Source organism: Grus americana, chromosome 3 (assembly GCF_028858705.1).
Source record: "Grus americana isolate bGruAme1 chromosome 3, bGruAme1.mat, whole genome shotgun sequence".
Classification (NCBI taxonomy): Eukaryota; Metazoa; Chordata; class Aves; order Gruiformes; family Gruidae; genus Grus; species Grus americana.
The window spans coordinates 20,115,329-20,135,754 of NC_072854.1; the positions used below are offsets into that span (position 1 = coordinate 20,115,329).

General features: G+C 39.4%; 1 protein-coding gene across 10 annotated transcripts in view; it reads left to right on the top strand.

Annotated features, from left to right (window-relative positions):
* EIPR1 (EARP complex and GARP complex interacting protein 1) overlaps positions 1-20,161 on the top strand; it is a 126,699-nt gene extending 106,538 nt beyond the window's left edge. For 3 of the 10 annotated variants that reach the window (XR_008576254.1, XR_008576263.1, XR_008576264.1), the window contains one exon: positions 817-3,570. The gene's annotated coding sequence lies outside the window, so the exon portion shown is untranslated. Of the gene's footprint in view, positions 1-816; positions 3,571-18,984 lie in introns of those variants that run through there. The other 7 variants (XR_008576261.1, XR_008576260.1, XR_008576257.1 and 4 more) reach the window with 6 other exon arrangements.
* Positions 20,162-20,426: the final 265 nt, after the last annotated feature.

The following is a 20,426-nucleotide window of genomic DNA, read 5'->3' on the forward strand; positions in this document are numbered from 1 at the left end:
TTTCTATGGATATTGTAGTTATTCCTTTATAGCGTGCAATTTCACAAAAGATAGTCAGGTTGAAGGAAAAAATAAATTGCCTATGCCTAAAGTGTTTATTTCTTATAACCTTTATAAGCAGCTATCTTAGCAAGGCTGAATATAGTAGGAAATTCTTAATGAATTCAGATGAGTTCTGAAACATAAATTAAGTAGCCTAACCATCCATAGTAGCTATGTCATACCAACCTCACTGTGAAATGGATATTTTATTGCCCCCTCTATGTCACATTGTCAAGCAGAATGATATAATTATACCCTAGCTGGGATGAAGGATTCGCACTAGCTCACATTAGAGTCTCTTCCAGTTCCAGCTTTAAAAGTTTGTGGAGGCTGCAGCTGACTGTTCTGGGATGTCATCCTTTTGGATGTAGTCATTTTGTTTGCTCTTCTGGCATGTGACTGCTGAAATCTGAGCAGTGGCACTTCGCTTGAGGGCCTGACGCAAGGTTTGGCTTTAGGCACGTCAGGTGTTGAGGCAAGGTCTGGGGCAGATGTTTGCTGAGGGTGGCAAAATGGCTTAGGGGGGGCTGATAGCTTTGTGTAGTCCAGTGCCCGAGAAAGCCAGGCTTGCTGCATCTCCTCTCAGCAGCAGAAGCTGAGTTGAGGCAAGTCCGTTATCACTGAGAGGAGGGAGGGCAGTGTTACCCAAAGTAGAATCATTGGCCTGCATCCCTCATGCTTCCAGCGGGGAGCAGAGCGACAAGTCTGACTCTTTAGGGCTTTTGGTCTTCTTTTCAATTAGCATTTCATTCTCCCCTCCTCCTCTTCTCACAGCAGGAGCCGTCAGTAACCAGCACCTCAGGCTTCCGAGGCAAAACTCAGTTCTTCCTACACTGCTGAGCTCTGCAGATTCCTGGTTTACCCTGATCCACGTGCTCGTGGCCCTGCATTTGCCGTACCGGTTTGGTCCCACTCCAGCCTAATCCACTCCAGCTCTGAAGGTGTTGCTGTGGGAGGCAGAGCCAAGTCTACAACAGGGAGTACCATTTCCCTAACTGGTTCAAAAGGACACCAGCTAGGGATGGAAACACAAAACAAGCTGACGTGTCCCGCCTTACGCGAGAGCTATACTACGGCTGTTGAGAAAGAGGCATGCCTGAACTTTTGATAATGCAAGTAAACTTTGGTTCCAATACCTAGCAAACAAGCTGAAGCCCAAATCATCCAGGTCAAACTGCAGTATACCAAGGCAACCACTGTCGGTCTTAAAGGAGATTTTGCTCACCGGCTGTGAATTTGCGTATGAGACAATGTATAGGGAAGTTTTCTGTTAAAAAAGATCTGCTTAAATTTGATTTCTTTGTAAGATTGTTTCAATCTTGCCTCTATCTACTTTGCAAAAAAAGTGTGGGAAAATTCTGATCCATATCCTTATTCTGATATTTTTTCCATACTACTGTGCTGAACTAAAAAAAATTTAGTAAATGAGAGCAGGAGTTTTGATTTTTTTAGGGTTTTCTGTAAAACCTAAGGTTTATAACTTTAAAAATTGAGCAGAAGAGTGGAAATCAAACTGCAAAATTAAATTTGTGAAAACAACACAGGTCAATTTCTATCATGCCAGTATGTAAAAACAATCTGGCTTATATCTTTCTGCACATTGTTCCTCCATTAAAAAAATAAAACTTTCATTTAACAGCTTACATTGTCTTACATATGGATTCCTCGTGTCAAGGGGTTGAATTTCTGATAGCATTTCTCCCTGTACGATTCCTGATTCCAGGGGCTGCCACTGGTTTTCCTGCTTCTTTGGAACGCACAAAAACATCTGTCTTTGTGGACTGAGGGAGAATTGGCAGGGGGTACTTTTGCTGTAGATACTGGGTTAGTATTTCAAGAGGAGATGCATTTTTAACAGTTGGTTCAATGTGGAATCCAGATTGTGGTAAAATATGTATCAGTAGAAGCCTTTATTCTTTGGATGTCCATAAAAACTTTCTACCTTTGATTAGATAAATTTACCATTGTATTTTCATATTCTTCAGGTTTTTTGCCTCAGCTGTCATTACTTCAGGAATAGAAAGTTATATGAGTGGTCATATTACAGTAACAGTGTTATGTGCAGCTGGGTAAATTCTCATGCAACGAGGAATAGCTGTTGTTTTCTTTTAGTTGTGTGTACTAAACAATTAAAAAACGAACAGTTAACAGAGGAGAGACAGAATATTACCTAAATATGATAAGCACTCCTTTGGAATAGAGAAGCAGTTAGCCGTGTGTTGGAAATAAACTCTGCCTCACTTAAAGTGCCAGCACCAGTAAACGTAGACCACTGTGTGTGAAGAAGTATTTAATATGTAATACCAGGGAACTAAGATACTTAAGTGAGGAAACTTTCAAAGATCTTGCCTAGGATATGAGCAAGCCAGCAGCAAAAGTGGGAGGTAAGGAGTAAAGAAGAAGAAATTCTGAGAAGAATCTGGAGAATACCTTGTCTTCCAAAGAAGGCGTAGCAGCCCATGGATGACTGCGGAGGTTTTCATAGTGAACTGGGGTCAGATGAATAGGAAGCAATGCATTTTAAATAATAAAAGTTTATAAACAGAAACTCACTGGAATGAGAATAAGAACTTCATATTCTGTTCAATATCTTGGTTTTCTCCTGTAAAAGCCACTACATGGGATCTAGTGCATGATAAAGATGGAACCAGTGCCAAAGAGGTGGAAAAGGAAGAGGTGTGGCATCACGTCTAGGAGTTGCTTTCTCATGCAAAAGCAATGTTCAGCTCACTGCTATGTGAGATGGCTGCTTCTCCGGTGCAGGGATGTGAGGTGGGAACTGCTGTTTTTTCGGAAATCTACTGAGCAGCTATGTCTTGTCTCTGTGTGAGGCTGTAGCTCCTGCTAAAGTGCAGCTATTTGCCAGCGACAGTGAAAAATAACATAGGTACTAAAGAGCCGATCACATGGCGTATTGGCACGTGCTGCGTTACTGAGAGGCACAGAGCTCCCTGCCTGTTGTACAGCACTCAGGCTTCAGAGCACTGGTTGCTTATTTCTCAATGTGTAATTCTCAGTAGTAAATGGGTAGGCACTGAGTTTACATTAGACAGTGTGGGAATTGGGAATGATGTCCCTTGATGCTAGTTGTCTAAGCAGGCACTCTGGCTTCATTTGTTTTTTTAGCGAAGGTGTAATATTATGTTGAGGTACCACACCGGGCAAAGCAAGGCAAAGAAATAACATTTCCTTGTTTAGCAGGCTGAGACTGTCTTCAGCTAGGTAATAGAGACTTTTCCCCTTTTCCTTTCCCAACCTCTGCTGTCTTGGCCATCAAAGTTACAGTGAAAGCAATTGCATGTTTGTTACTGCCCTGACCGCTGTCCTGCTCTATGATGATTTGTACTGCTCTGTCATCATCATCTATTTTTCAGTGGTACTGCAGTATATGTGTATGAAAGCTGCCTGGCATGTCTGACAGTGCAGGACAAGCCAAAGGTCTTGTGATTTACAGGTGGCATTTTTTTAATGGCTCATCAGAAGACACTAAAAAAGATAACTTTTTATTTCTTAAAATGTACTAATCAGAGAAAGTGGAACAAAATAGTACAGCTCAGTGTTTTGTGCTAAAGGTGAGTAGTAGTAATCAAAAGTCAAATTCAGTTGCCTGACTCTAGATATAATCCTCTGAAGGGGATTTCCTTTCTTGGAGAAAAGGAATTCTAGTTACTTGTAGACAAGAAGTTCTAGGCTGATGTTTTACAGAAATCTGTGGTATTCACAATTAACAACATTAAAGCTGTATAACTGAAGTACCTGTCTCCTGTTTTGAAGGTGGTCGGCAGTTTTAAATGTCTCAACTTACCCGGTTTTTTTTTACATAAATAAACTGTCATGTGTTACATTAGCCTTTGGAAATCCGTCAGGAAAGAATTTGGTAGATTCCTCTTTTTACAGTTGAGGAAAGGTTTTCATAAATGTACTTAACGTACAAAATTAAGTAGGTATTTAAATTACTAGCTATCTTCACGTAAGTGATATTTTTCCTCATAGGTTCTTACAGTACTCTGTAATTTAATCCTCTCCTTAAGAGTTACCTATTATTGGTGGTCTCCTGTTTATGCAAATACATAAAAATTTGCCAGTGAGGAAATGCTCATTGTCACTTGGCATATAGTTCTTTCAAGGAGATAACATATATTGTAAGAATTTAAGTGTAGAAAAAATAAACCCATTATCTGTTGTCAACATTGTACAGGCTTTCTTGCTCAACAAATTTGTATTGTTTATGAGGACAAGCTTAAGTGAATCAGTTCCATATGTGGAAGTAAAGGTTTCTCAAGAAGTCCCAAGTGGACCTTGACTGGAATACAACTGATTTTATTCAAGAGAAAATGAACAAAATGAGAGGGACACTTTTTATAACCATGTCTCTCCAATATCCATTTTAAGGCATCGGTCAGGTTATCTTCTAAACTGAATAAAAAAACCTTGCACTACTGAGCAGCACAATCTACTCAAAAGTTCATTCAAATACATCCAACTAAGAAAGGGAGAGAAGTTATTATACCATATAAATATGATATAAATAATATAATATCACATTTGCTAATCACATCTCCAAATGTTATTTAGTACTTCTGAGTGAGATTATAGCCAGTAGTTTGAAGACTGAACCAATATTCTTCTGATATTGGGTTGGTTTAAGTTACTTTGCGTATTCCACAGATATGTTTTAACATACAGATTAGGAGAATGATGGATTTGTAACTAACATCTGGAAAATGCATGCCGCTGTCATAAAAATAGCTGGCTAGACATAAAAGACCTGATTAGCAAACTCCAAACATCCACCAGCTTCTTTTGACAAAAGCTCCATGATGCTATTAGAAAATGAGAGAGGGTGATTCTTCATTGTTTGGAAAAAAGAGCCAGGTCCGTTCATCGAGGAGAGTGAAACTGCAAGTTTCAGGCACGTCGAGCGCATTTTCAATGCAATCAAGCCTTGCATCCAGATACACGCGCAGAAATGTGGCTGCTATCTTTCCAGTGACTGAGGCAGTGATGTTAATAGGTTCCAAGCACAGACATGCACTATCTGTTTCCAGAAAAAAAGCACAGTAATTGGAAACAATTAGGAGAGTACACACTGAATACAAAATAAGTTGAATAGTTAGACTGCTGCCTGATCAGTTTAATATTGCTGTGAGACCTGGAGAGAGCGTATTCAGCCTGGCAAAATTCTCCTCAGGTGCTCGGGAGCGAAAGTTCCATCGCTTGACATCTTTGCTTCTTCCTTCTGACCCTAAAGGCAGCCAGGAGGATATTAGGAGGACGGAATGGGGGGAGATTTGCAAGCTGGCTCCTTTCCTGTTATCCCAGTGTGAGTATGTAACATGTTTCCCCCTCAGCCTGTTTTTCACCAGGCATGGGATGGTTGGGGACCTGAGGTTACCTCTGTCCTGTGAGCAGAATCCAGTAAATCAAGTGAACTTAAAGACATCCATTCCTTGGTCTCAGCGGGAAGCTCAGAGCAGACCTCCATTGATTTCAGTGTTAGGAATTTCAATTAACAATGTTTACGCCCAAAAGTAGTTTTAAATAGGAAACAGGGATTTAAAAGACAATCTCTAGTTCTGTAAACAGGCATGCTTAATAAACAAAAGTTATTCTGGAAAAGCTGTATAGGTACGTTTTGGAATTAACATTTTAGAGTACACTTCTTGTTCAAAAAGGCCTCATGCAGGACCGTTTCTAGACTTGGACCTTCTGTTTGTTGTGTATTTAGGTTTACACTTGTTTAGCTCAATAGTTGTTTGGTTTGGGGCTTTTTGCCATTTTCACTTGTGCCAGATTTATATAGCTGTCATAAAGAGCTGGACTCTTTCTAGCATATGTTTTGTTTTGTTACGATTCTGGTAGCAGTAACATGGCAATTTTACTCTGGACAATGACTAGGAGAAATAGTTTCTTGGTCATTTATTAATTGTTTATAAACCACTATCATCACATCATCTTTGTTATTACTTACACATCTGTGTCAAAGGCTGATTTCAAGATTACTTTGTGGGGCTAGGGATAATTGAGAAAGAAACCTTGCAATATGAAAACAGCCTTTTGGACGGAGGGTTTTTTATTTTTGTAGTTATTTGCTGGAGCAAAACCATATCTTAAGAGTGTTCAGGATTGTCAATAGTACATAACATTCACTGAGTTTGACAGTGTGAATGAAAAGTTTTTTGGGACCCAAGATGTGTTATAACCACTTCTCTATAAGTTGAATGAGAGGTTTTTTAAATTACGGCTTTGACTACATGCAAAAGCCCAGTTGTTCCATTTTAAACCAAAATGGAGAATAACTAGAGAGAATTCAGTTGTCATCAGCAAAACATAAAGCAAAAATCTTGGTGCCTAATGACATGGTTTTCAGAAGGCAGCTTGCTACTCAGGCCAGTGGTGGGAGGAAAAACTAGTATGAGAATATCTGTGTGTTTGTGACGGAGATGTTCTAGTCTGATATGTAAGGAAAATGTCGAGTAGCAATTCTTTTACCTTAGGACACTCGTGCTCTTCAGCAGCGCTTTTGGTGATGGGTGAATAACTGAGTGTAATTATTGTGGGTATCTGTCTGGGGGTTAGATTCCTCCTGTCATGTCTTCTCTGTAACTCATTTTTGCCTTTGTTTCTATTCTTATCTCACATTATTTTGAGCTGCCATGGTATTGCTTGCTTGTGATGTACTCAGTATGCATGCCACAATGCAGAATAGTGTGCCAAACCTCAACCAAATTAATTTAATTGGACATCTACCACAAATTTTGGGGGAGAGAAGTCTTGAGGCTTAACAAGGAATGGTATTGTATCTCCTTGATACTTAGAAATTATTTCATAACAATTTTAATGAAATAAGGAAGCTTTGATGGAGCATCATATCTTTGTCTACAAACTCCTTTGACTTTGATACATTCTGAGGATTGATGTTAACAGTTTCTGTCTTGAGTCTGTTGAGTTCTTAGTTTGTGTTTTTACTTGTAAACTGAATAAAGCATCTATATGTTTATAAGCTAAGCTACTATGGCCTTCAGCAAACATTGCAGTTGATTAAAACATTGGGCAGAGCAGGTTTATCTGACTCCAATTCATCAGCATCCAGGGGTTATGAACCTCAGCTTATTAGGGCTGTATTAATGATGTGATTAATGGTACAGTACTTCTTCCTTCCCATTTTGCTCTGGAGGTTGACTTCCATAGCAACAGGTCATCATCAGGGAAAATTCTGGGGTAAAGTCTACTAATGATTCCCATCTTAAGGCTAGAAACTCTGAATCATATTGGAGATTTGCACTTAGCAGTTAGAACCAAACCCTTACTAGAAAACACATTATTAGAAAGGGAAAAATGCATGGGGCATAAGTTTCATTCTGTTAAAAGAGCAAAACTGAAATGTGCCTGTCTTCTCCGTGTTTGTTTTTTGGGGTAGGGTTTTTTCCTACTTTTGCTTTCAAAGATGCAAACAGTGTTTGCCGGTATTTGGGACTACCACATCCATAAACCCACTCTTTTACAACAAAAAATATTGAATCAGTGTCCGTTATACAACAGATTGTGTTTCTACAGAGGAAACGTACGTGTGTTGCAGGATGCCCTTGTGAGAGGAGACAGTAGTTTATTGTCTTGGAAAACTGCCTTGGGACGAGAGTTGGAGAAGCCATCCTTGTGCCCCAAGTAGGATCAGATTGTCATTTCTATTTTGTAGATCATCAGGGATGGAAAACTCATAGCTTCCCTTGATGATCTTTTCTAGTGCTTTGTTATTATTCTCAATGGAGTGGTTTTCCTGAAGTCTGTCCTGGATTTTTCTTGTTGGCATTTGAACCTGTTACTACTTGTTCTGTCCATCACTGGTATAGAGAACAGATAATTTTCTTCATTTTTTTTTTCCTACTTTGTGGCTCAGTTTTTCCAGCTCTGCTAGTTCTTTAGTTCTTGTTGCTCTTTTTTTTAATGTCTCCTGTTTGCTCACATCTTCTTGACTCTCCAAAGCCATCGTGCAGTGTCATGCTTGTGATTCATAGATTGGAAATAACCCCAGGGAACACCTCCACCCCCTACCCCCACTTTTTTTTTTTTTTAACAGAACTGTTACTAACTAGTTTTTCCATATCTTATATTTGTGATGATAGAGTAATCACCATTTCTCTAGCTTGTCAAAACCTATTTGAATCTTTCTGCAGTCCTCCAACATACTTGCAATGCCTCTTACTGTTAGGAATATTTTCTTCTATCGATCATGGAGGTTGTTAAGAGAAACAGTGAAAAGGACTGGACCCAGGACAGACCCTTTGAAGCACCACTCAATACGTCTTTGTATTTGACAGTGAAACATTGGTCCTCCATGGGTACAGTCATCCAATTTCTGTTTTCAAATTTCATCACAACTTACTGAAGTCAAGATGTATGATAATTATTCCTCTTGTATTAAGAAGGTCTACTACCCACATACAGGAAGAAATTGGATTGTTCTGTCAGTTTGTTCTTAATAAATCTATATTGATTGCTCTTTATGTCTGTGTTATCATATAGCTGCACGCAATCATTTGCCATATCCAGAAATGTTCTTGAATCTGAAGTTCAGCTTGACTTGCCTGTGGTTTCCCAGCTCCTCTTTCCCCCCATTCTAAGCACGAGCAATATGCTTGCCCTTTCACCCATCTTCCATGAGACATCACAGAGCTGCTATCAGGTCTCATGTCTGTTCAACTATTTTTTTTTAATATATCTTATCTGGTGTTTGTCAGGCCAACAAAATTTGAAAATTGTAATTAATCTTAATAATCTCTGTTCTCAGTTGAGCTCTGACTGTTGTTGCTCTTAATTCAGCTTGACACCAATAGATCTCCTTCATGAAGACTAATGCAAAAAGTCATTAGACCCTCTGGCTTTCTCTGCATCATCTCTACATTCTCTCTGAATAGTTGGCTGATGTAACCTTTGTAGTTGTAAAGGCTGATATCTGCTTTATTTATTTGTTTACAGCTTAATGCATAGATACTTTGTTGTGTTTAATAGCTCGTATGGTTCCCTTCTTGTGGCTGCTTGTTTTTGCAATCATACGGATATCTCTGGAGAGGGAGACTGCTCCTTTCCCAAGAGCATGCTCTGGAGGGACGTGTTTCTGGAAGGTAGACTGTGACAGCTGGGTTTTAAAACAGCAGATTAGGAGAGTGAGAGACTTATGAGACAGGGAGGCAACAGACGAGGGCCAGGAGGAGGCTGGAGTATTTATACACCCAGAAGGGGCATAGTGACTGCTGGATTTAGAACAAGACAAGAGGAAAAACTTAGTCTGTAAGGATGTCGTAAGGAGAAAGAAGCTTCATTTTCAAAGCTTTTACATCTTTCTTATTTGACCAGTCTGAGACAATTTGCTATTTAAAAAATTACATTATTCTACTTCATGTTTAGAGATTGCAAGCACTTTGGTGTTTTGGAGCATCCACTTTAAAGGCAGGTTATGGTCAGATCTGCTTTAGAAGTACTCCTGACCTGGTCTCCGCTCAGCTGTGATCATAAGGTTCCTTTGTTTTTTATGGTCATGTTTTGTGTCTTGACCTTTTTGCTTGTGCTCCAGCTGCTTGTGCCGTTCTTTTATGCTCTTCTTAAGTGATCTGACCTAGTTGGTAAGCTTCCTTCCTGCTTTTGAGGTCAATGAGGAAGTCATGATTTAGCAAGGCTAGTCTTTTATAACACTTCTGTCCTTTTACATGGAGATGGGCAGAATTTATGTCCTCAGTTCTCTCCCATGCTGCCAACTCTATTTTACCTTTTTTTTTTTTTACACTGGGAACAGCAGTAATGCCTGATTTCAGAAATAGAAATCTTAATTTTAGATCTTAGATTAATTAATTTTAGATCTTTACTTTAGATCTTTAGATCTAATTTTAGATTTTAGATGTTAGGAAGAAATTCTTTACTGTTAAGAGTGGTGAGGTACTGGAACAGGTTGCCCAGAGAGGTTGTGGAGGCCCCATCCCTGGAAGTGTTTAAGGCCAGGTTGGATGAGGCTTTGGGCAACCTGGTCTAGTGGAGGGTGTCCCTGCCCATGGCAGGGGGTTTGGAACTAGATGATCTTTGAGGTCCCTTCCAACCCAAACCATTCTATGATTCTATGAAATGACAGGTCAGATACTTCCATAGGGTTCAGTCCCAGCTTTATCCAGGATAGAGTACTTACTCTTATTTTATCTTATGACTTCTGATTGTAACATTGGCCTTCTGCTGTTGTTTAGCCCCAGCCACCAGCTAAACACCACGTGGCCACAAGCTCACTCCTCCCCCGCTCCTGTGGGATGGGTGGGAGAATTGGAAGAAAAAGGTAAAACTAGTGGGTTGGGATAAGGACAGTTTAATAAGACAGCAAACGAAGAGGAAAATATCAACAACAATACTAATACAAGAATATACAAAGCAGGTGATACACAATGCAATTTGCTCACCACCCGGATCCTGATGCCCAGCCTGTCCCTGAGTAGTGATTCATCCTCCTCGGCCAGCTCCCCCCTTATGTACTGAGCATGATGTCATATGGTACCAAATATCCCTTTGGCTAGTTTGGGTCAACTGTCCTGGCTGTGTCCCCTCGCAGCTTCTTGTGAAAATTAACTCTATCCCAGCCAAACACCAGGACATCATCCACCCCTTGTACTACGCCATGTCCAGATCCTACACTTTTCAGTTAATCACCACCACTTTTTCTGTCTTTGAAATGCAGATATCATTCCCTTAGTGTATGGGCTATCCCTCTAAAATATTCTTTACTACTGTCTCATGTTCTGTATAGCTGTCCACGTTGTTTATTATTATTGCCTTTGTATCCTTTGGCATCCTTGTGATCACAGATGTATCTCTGACCATATCCATTGTAGCTCTCCTTCTTGCTTCATAAAAGTTTATACCAGTAGGTGTCATTGAACCAGACATCTCCTTCCCAGCCTTCACTGGAGCACAAATGTAAGTGTCTCTTCTGTCAGGTACAGCTCAGGACTACGGCCAAGGTATGTTTTTTTATATCCCCTCAGGAATGTCTCCTATTTATTGCACAAACGTATTGGGCAATGAAAAGTAGTAATAAGTTAGTGTTAGTTGCCAACTAGTGAATTTCCCATCTTCTCCACCTCTGAACACACAGCTCTTTTGTACTGAACCCTACTGGTTTGTATTTTCAAGAAGAAAGAATCTGGAGTAAAAGATAAGATCTGACTGTATCGGTGAAGAAGGACATAGAAGAGAAGACTCCTATTTAAAATTATGCATAATTAGACTACTATGTTCTGAATGTTCATGTATAATCTTAGAAGCGAACTGCCAGGCATAGAAGAACATATTTAGGCCTAGAACTGGGTTATGCGATAAGGAACTTTACTTCAGTTATCTATTACAAGACATTTAAGTGACACTTAACAGGCTTTTACTGTGCAAACTCTTCACTTGTTGAAAACAGTTTGGCTTCACTGTTGTGAAATGCAACATTATTTGGTAAATTACCAAGGATTTAGAAGGTACTCAAGATAATCTGAGGCAAATTTGGAAAAATAAGATAAAATATTCTACTGCTGTGAAGTTTTTTTAAAAGTATATTTATAGTTTATATTAGTAGTGTAACTTACTACAAGAAGGTATTGAAGCAGGGGTCAAAAAGCATATTATGTTGCTGTAGGAATAATGGGAACGTTCTCATTGGATAAATTCCTTTTCTTGTGTCAGGACAAAAACAACTATTGATTGGGCTTAAGACAAAATAAATGTACAATGTATAGGTTTGTTGTGTCCTCTGAATGTCTCACATCAGCTGATGTCCAAGACAGGATATTTAATTAGAAGAACCTTAGTTGTCATCTAGAATGACAGTCTGTGTATTTTGGTAGATATTTCCATAAATGTGTAGAGGAATTGGAAATTACATAAGTTTTGTCCCAATCCAAAATTTTACACAAATTTGGGTTTCTGGCTGTTTGGTTTTCTCCCATAAAAGATAGCTGTTCATATGAAATCCAAAGAAAGAAATTAGTAGGAGTTAACAGAAATCAGCAAAGTTGAACATTTTCATGGTAAATTTTTATGTGGCTATGAAAATGATGGATTTCATGGATTATTTTCTGTAGTGTAGGAACAGTACTAATTGTAGTTTGCCACCAGTGTTAAACTAGGATTTTGAATTTAGCCTGTGACAGTATAACAAGAACTTGTGCCAACTTGCAGCGCTGTGCAACTGCTGAAAACCCCCGCTCTAGCAAGAGCCTTGAAAATGTACGAATGCAGAGCATCAGCTCTGTTGATCTTCTTTGAAAGTCTTTGGAGCAGATTCTACTCAAACGTGTGCCAGTATAAACCCAGAACTACTTCCGTGATGACTATTGAACAGTTATCATCAATTAGTGGTTTTGTTCATTGAAACAGGCATGGATTTAGGCGGAAGGGAAGGACTAAGAAGGCTAAGCTGTCCAATTAGCATCAGACAGCCTGGCAGACTCCCTTTAAACTGAGGCTGCATCTGTCCCTGAGTGGCAGTAACCACTGTAGCAAGACTATAGTAAAGCAGAGGGTATAACTAAACCAAAATATGAAGGTCTTCACTTATGTTGGTAGATGTAGACATTTCTGCAACACTCAAACTGTCTTTGTTGGTTTTCAAAAGCAGCAAAGTAAATTAAGAAACTAGCTTAACTAAAAGTTGGGGTGGGGTTTTTTGTTTGTTTGGTTGGTTGTTTTTGGGGGGGTTTTTTTGTGGAGCTTCACTCTATAAATTGCTTAGGAACACTTTCAAAGTCCATTCTAAGTCACTATAATTCAGTTTGCCATTAAATTGTTAAGATAAAACATTTCAATGGTAGTATAGTTGATAAGCATAATACACCAAACATATCCCTGCTGTAATTCTGCTGAGGAAAACTGAAATTAAGTAATAACAAGGACTAACAGTCTTAGGAAATTTCCTAAGCGTGCACTGTGGGTTGCCTCTACTTGTATCATTGGTGAATTTAACTCTGAGAATTATTTTCAGGGCACACAAGGAAGATGTGCATGTTGTAGTTATGAATAGTTTGGCCTTATAATGTACTCATTGTTAACACTTCAGGAATGAAACCCACAACAGCCATGTAATGAAGAGGCTAGATATGGCTCCTGGATGGGGTTTGTGTTTCTCTGCCTCCTTCAGAGCTGTGTAAACAGGAGGGATGGAGAACCATATTCCAGCATGGAGTTACTGGTTCTTCCCTGGCCAGTAACTATGATGGGATTTCTGTCATTGAATTTGGTCTGTCTAAAAGCCAGACTTCTATAGAAGTAGTCATTTCTACCTTCTGTAGTCATCGCAGAGTAAGGGACAGCCAGAAAAAGCAAGTCATCCCATCAACCTAAGGTGCTGATGAATTTCCCTGTGAAAGTACTTGTTTCTCTCCAGTGATACTAGAGGAAAGTTAGGCAATAATCTCAGCCCATTAAAAATGGGTGAAATTAATCTCATTGTAATGGGAAGCTGTTAGTAATCAAGCCATTAGTCCCACCTGCCTATATGCAGGACTGCACTGATCCTAGAATTGCTTTGCATATTTCTCTTAAATGATTCAAAAGGATGTGTGACTCTGGATCTAAAAGCAGCACTTTGATAAGGCTTAAGATTATTGTAACTAGAATGACTTCCCTGTTTGGAGACCTCCATCTTTCACACCTGTTGGATAAGTTCCCCAGAAGGGAGCTCTAGAGGTCATCTAGCCTAACCTCCTGCCCAGAGCAGGACTAACTTCAAAGTTAGATGAGATTGCTGAGGTCCAGTGGAGTGTTGAATATCTCCAAAATGAGCCAGAAAAGTTGTCGTGTGTGGGATGTAGAAGTCAGCAATCCAAGTCTTCATTTTTTTCTTATCTTTTTTTTCTTTCCATCCTATGACAGTAAATCAGTTTCTGTTGAGTTCCCATTTTGGAATTACACTCTGAGCAGGCTGCAAACTCCCAAAGGCTACAATTCCAGTAGTCAGATCAGGTGCACCTCTGGGGTATAACGTAGCAGCGTTTGAGGGATGCCCTCCAAAAGCATTGCCAGCCAAGCATGTTTTGGTTTCTTGGGAAAGAATGCTTTTCATTACATTTTCCATTTCATTTTGGATTTAAACATCTCTGTAAAATGTATAGAGGTACAGAGCAGAGCTGTACGTTTTCTGTTTAGTTTCTGTTTCCAAGCAAGGTGTTTATCTTGGAGACCAATGACGGGCATTTGGAAAAAGCCAAAAGCAATACTTCAAGTGTGTCCGTTGGATAAGACAGATGACAGTAACAGAGAACTTAGATTTTCAACATATTCTTTCAACCTATTTTAGTCTTTAAAATGCAACACTGTAGTTTCAGATACTCAGCTAAATCTGAGGAAACGAATATTATGCTTCCTACAAACCTGAGAAAATACTCATTCTGGAATCAGTTATTTATCATTTCCAGGTGAAAGAGAAAGGTTGTTTCTTGCTATGCAGTCTTAGGTTTGCAGGTACTAATGTGAGTATCTTGGTGGCATTCTGTGGTTTAGCTTGCAATTTCAGCAAGTTTGATTCAAGGGGACTTTGTCACCTGAGCTTTGGTCAGTTTCAAACCCAGATTTTAGATTTTTTTGATAGTAGGAGAATTCCTGACTTTCAACCTGGTTTTGAGAACTGCAATTCTCAGGCATTCTTGCAGACTCTTCTTAGAGTCCTGAGTACTCTGCATTTCTCACGATTCAATTTTGCAAAGGCATCTACTGTGATTTTTTTTTTCCCTTGATATTAAGGCTACCCTATTCTGCCTCTGCTGCAGCACATTATAAATTGCTTTCATATAACCTGTGTTTCCCACTGAGGTGCAGACGCTTTGGATTCAAGAACAGCCCTGTAGAGATGAAGCTTTCCTAAGAATCTTTATTTCTATTAAAGCTTACAATGTTAATATTTTTAGCAAGGCTTTTCAACTTATGTTATAGAAGGTATGCTTTCCTGAGTAGATAAGGCATGTTATCTCTCTGTGGGAATCCTTCTCGTGTCATAACCAAAAATGGCAGTTTAAAATTTTCTATTTGGACTTTATTACATGAGGCAGAACCTTGCAGTGTGAAAACCCAGATGTTTTAATGCATAAAAAAAAAATACTCTGTTGCATGCACCTAGCCAAATTAATTATTCGGTAAAATGTTTGTGGTGAAGCAGCAGTTAATAGAAGAGTGGCAGATGTCATACACAGAAGTGTCCATTTCGCTGTGGTGCTTTATGGTCTGTTGTGACAGCTAAATGAAGCGGCTCAACAGCTGTCAGCATGTTAATGTTTTGGATTAAACAAACACACTTGGAAGAACTTTCCTCTGATTTTTAAGACGTAATGACTTCAAAGGCAGCCATGCTTCTTTGCAGATGAAGTTTGAAGTGTTTTGTAAGTGACGCCCGGATGAAATGAGGAGTAACATTGGACTGTAAAGCAGACCGGCATGTTTTAGTTTCTTTGGAGCTGTGCAACTCTGAACCTTAGCGGGGCTTAGAAATTCTTAGTCAGTCTAAACACCAGACTTAAAGAAGAGTTGCAGCGACATAGATACTCTTCTTCTTTTGCTTTATAATCTTAAATAAGCATGAGAAAAGAGAAGCTTTTAACTTTTGAAAAGTGAGGAGACAATTAAAAAAGCTGAACACATAAACATAAAGCAAATATAACTTCTGTCCATTTCTGTGAAATTTAATCCAGAAGACTCAGGGCTGAATACATGATCAGTTTAAAATATTTCTGGTTTGGTGATTGCTTTGTTTAATGTAGTCAACTGATTCTCCAAGAAATCTTCTGTTTTGCCTGAGCATTTTCTTGATTGCCTTCCTGACCTCAACTATTTTGGAGTTGCAGTGCTTGATGCGAGTGTAATACACGGACAGATTCTGCTGTGTGTAGCTGGCCAGTCCTTGATTGTTTTCAAGTAGCTTATCCATTTCAGAGGATCTGAGAGAGCATCCTTTATTGTTATGAAAAATACAGCTGGTGGGATTCTCTTTGGCATGATACTTTTCATGCGTGGCTGTCAAATTGAGTAGGGGCATATCTTGCAGCACCAAGGCTGCTGGAGAACAATGACATAAACTATCATCATCATTTTCTCCTCTCCACTTTGAGTTCCTGCTGCTTTTTTCTCTGAGTGTCTGCTTCTGACTGCGGCTGGCTGGCTTGTGTCACGAAACAAGAAACACAGGATGCCCAAGCTATAGACCATTCACCCAGGCTTGCAGGAATGAGTGAAGATTTACCATCATCAGAGCGTCTTAAAAGTTGGAAAAAAGCATTTGTGCTGGCACCTGAAGAACTGCAAGGGAGCTGCATCTTGAACTGTATCTGTGGATGCAGCAACCACCGCTTATTTCCTGAAACTCCCTGCCATTCCCAGTATCTATTTTTTAAAAAGTGCAAGCATGAGCAATTACTGAATGTCTTATCCTCCTGTTCTGTCCTCATTTGTTCAGCAAAGAGAGTGAAAGCTTAGTGAGCTCCTTTGAGAAATGCATCAGGACCATGGAAGACTGAAGAAGGGTCTTGCCTGGTAACTCTACCAAAAAAAGTAATTTTTGTAACTTTTTCTATATTAAGCCTGGGAGCTTTATCACATGGTTTTCTCTAGGAAAGGTAAAACCAGCAACAGACAGATAAGCCCACTCTTTTAATCTTTCTTTAAAAAAAAAAAAAAAAAGCAAATGCATGGATGACAATCAATGATATAAGATTACAAACATTTGTATAACGTAAGGGAAAATAAAGTGTAATGCTGTTGGAAACTGAGGGTTGCTGCAGCTTAAGTATAGAAGCTTGCAGACTTTTATTGCTTGGGTTTTTCATATGGTCGCTATTTCAGGAATCTTGGGGTTGAAATTGTGCAGCAGCCACCCCACGTTCAATCTGGAGGGATCATAGGGCAGCTCTTAATAGCCATTGCTTCAGAGCCCCGTGGGAACAAGTCTGGCAGACTTGTTTTCTGAAGTCTGCTGAGGCCATTGGATAGTGGCAGTATGCAGATGAAGCGAAAATATCTTTGCATTTCTCTATATTCACTTCTTTTCTCTCCTGAATTACTGTAGTACTCTCGGTGAGCTTTAAGCATGTATCTCTCCTCTCTCCTGTTTCTCAGTCCAGAGGTACTCACACATCTGTCCTTCCTTCTTTGTCTGACCAGGTGTGGCTGTTCTTAAATAATAAAAAGCACTTTTGAATAGTATGGAGAAGATGGAAAAGAAGCTGATCAACACCCAAGGTGGATGCCCTGACTGCGGGTCAGGTCAAGTATGTAGCTTTCCGAACAGTGCAGCATTGATAGGGCTAGAAAACTGTCCGTGCAGGTTCCCTGTAAGATATTCTCGGTTCTCTGGTGGGCTGCTCCTTTCAGAAGAGTTGTAAGGCAACCTGGTCGGCCCTAGTCATCTGCAAGCTGTTGAAGCATCAACTGGAGTTACACGGTAAAGGTACATTAGCGTGAAGTTTAGTAATCTAGTACTCAGGGACAGCATTACGCATCCTAAAAAGAATTCAGAGTATGTGTTGTCTTCCTCCGTTGTATTAAGAACAGAGTCAGACCAACACAGGACGCTTCAGTTAAATAGCTAGATAACAGGGTGGCTTGTTTGGTTTGTTTGTGGTTTGGGGTTTTTTGGGGGGTGGGGAGAAGGGGAGAGTGGTTTTTGATGGTGTTTGGCTTCTGGATTTTGTTTCATTTTCTTAGCAAGTTTGGACGTTCACAGCCATAACTGAAGTTGGTAAAATATGTGGAGGACTAAAATATCTAAAAATCAGATTCTTAGTCTGTTGTCACGACTGTCAAGACTTCTGAACTGTTTCTGATGCCACAGTAGAATAACAAATACATGACCATTAGTTACTTTTGGGCTTGGCAGCAGCTCTGATCACAGTAATTTTTTCACTAGCTTCTCTTTCATGCTCACCTTTAAATTTGCATTTAAACAAGAGCCTGGCATGTAGAAATTTTAATCTATATTTTTGAAACCTCCAAAAATCTGTTGCTTACAGCTTCTTTTTTCAACTCAATAAGCAGATTGCCCTTTGTTGCCCTTACTTTTCACCCATATGACAAATAAATGAGATTTAATTACTATTTTTGTAGGGATTGAATCTCTTTCAGGTTTTGACTTCTAATTTGAAATTGGGTAAATAAAATAAATGCGATCTCTATGTCAATAGAAGGCAAATAAAGTTAAAAAGTAAGGCGCTACTTCTGTAGCTTTACAACAATAGAATAAAAGTGGAATAATGAACTGTAAATGTATCTAATTACATAAATAATGCATTTGTGTAATTGTGTAGTAGGGGTGTGCTAAAGAATCAATTATTTTTAGTTGTAGGATGCTTGATTGTTTCAGAAATATAATTGATTGTAATCAAGAATCAATTAAATGTAGTAATTGTATTTATAAAATTTAATATATTATTACAGTTTAGAAACATTTTCCAAAAAGGAAGTATTTAAAGGATTATACTAGTGTTATGTGTTCATACCATTTTTCTGATGCGGTGGTGCTTGCTTAATAGTGCATGATAAAAAAGAAACATTTGTTTTCTTCTCATCTTTGTTTCCGATCTCATCTGATCTGTGAGGATAAACAAGGGTTCAGACTTGCTCAGTATTCGTAACTCTTAGCTTGCTGTATGAAGCAGGCTTCGATAGAAATCAAGTGCCCCCATGTGAGACTCTTTCAAGGGTGTGAAACTTGCAGGCCTGACCACGTCATAAAAATATTGCTCTGCGCAGGAGGGTGGTGTTGCGCGAGGAATTCATACCAGCCTGCCTTCCCCAAATGCCCTGGCAAGCAGTCAGCCCTAGATACGCCTTTTCTTCCGAACTGTTTCTGGGTTGTAGCATGTCATGTGGAACTGTTAGCTTTTACCCCAAACTAGTTACTATTCTTCTTGCAAATAAAACTTTAATAATTTTAATTTGAAGGAACTTCATGTACCTGATGTGTGCAGAAGAGACGTTTGGTCTGCCTTCCCATGGCTCTGCTGTCTGTACAAATACGAAGGACAAACAACTAAATGAAGTCAATACGACTCTAAATGGATAGTGAGCTGACCAGGTAAATGAAGAGGGCTCTGTTTTAACACGGGCCTCTTTCTGGTGTCGTACGCAGGTGTTTTGTTAATGCTGAACCTTTTTTTGGACTTTGTAGAAAGGGCCAATTTTGAGGCTTATTACATTGTGGATGGGAGGGTGAATTATCTATGGATTTGTCTGCATAAAGTACAGACCATATGTACAGTGCATGTTTCCATGGGTTTATGGGCCCTGATGAACATACTTGACCAGCTTGTGTGCCCAGGGAAAACCGAAATCTGCACTAAAGAGTAGGTAGAGCACAGAGCTCCACGCTAAGGGAAGCTGGTTTAGGACCTGTGATCTACTCCTACAGTTCCATGAGAAGAAGCATTTTTTGGCAAGCGTGCAAAATATGTAGATAGTAAATATAGAGAGTGCCATCTACTGACGTGTAAGGGGAGAACATATATGTGGCATTGTCCAGAAATGTGCCGACTCAATAAAGTTGTTGTTATGCTCCAAATGGTTTCCTGACTGTAGGTGCACGCGTGAGTCTAGTGTGGGCTTGTCTTTCCCCCGTAGCGCCATAAAGGGATCAGTCAAGCTGCCTGATGTAATCTTGCTATTTCTAAAAGCTTGTCCTCGTAACCAAAACCCCAAGATTGATGTGCAAAATTTCAATGGAAATGAGGAGGTTTTTTAATTATTATTTTTAAATCAGGTTGGGAAGAATCTAAACTGGTTATTTTCTGAAGCTTTTTTGGCCTGGTGTCACTGGAAACCTGGTGTAATCTGTGCCGTGTCCTTAGGTCTTTTGCTGGATGCGCTGTGGAGGACCTGCAGAAGTGGGAAGCTGGGTCACCTCCCCTTTGTTTTTTTTCCTCAGGAAATTGAGTGTTGAATTCTCATTTTACCACAGAAAAGTGCTCTCTCAGAAATATCTGACTATCACTATGAATTGCTCTTTACTTTGACAAAGAGAAATTATCAGAATTATTGCTTTCCTGCCTGCAGGGGCTAATTATTAAGTAGTGAGTTTCTGAACTTGAAAATGAAGAGAATAATTGACCTTTGGCTTGGTTTGTTTGGGTTGTTTGTTTGGGTTTTTTTTTGGGGGGGGGGTGGAAGTGGGGGGTTTTTTTGTTTGTTTGTGGTGGTTTTTTTTCTTTCTAGCACTGTTTTCTAAACGTAAAGGGTGTGTGGAAAAGAGAGCACAGTAGAGAAAAAGGAAATTTTACGCTTCCCCTCACCTTTGAAAACACCAACTTACTGCTCAGAAATGGTTAAAAAGACAAATCAAATGTTAGGAAGTATCAGGCTAAGAGTGAGGAGCAAAACAAAGAATCTCA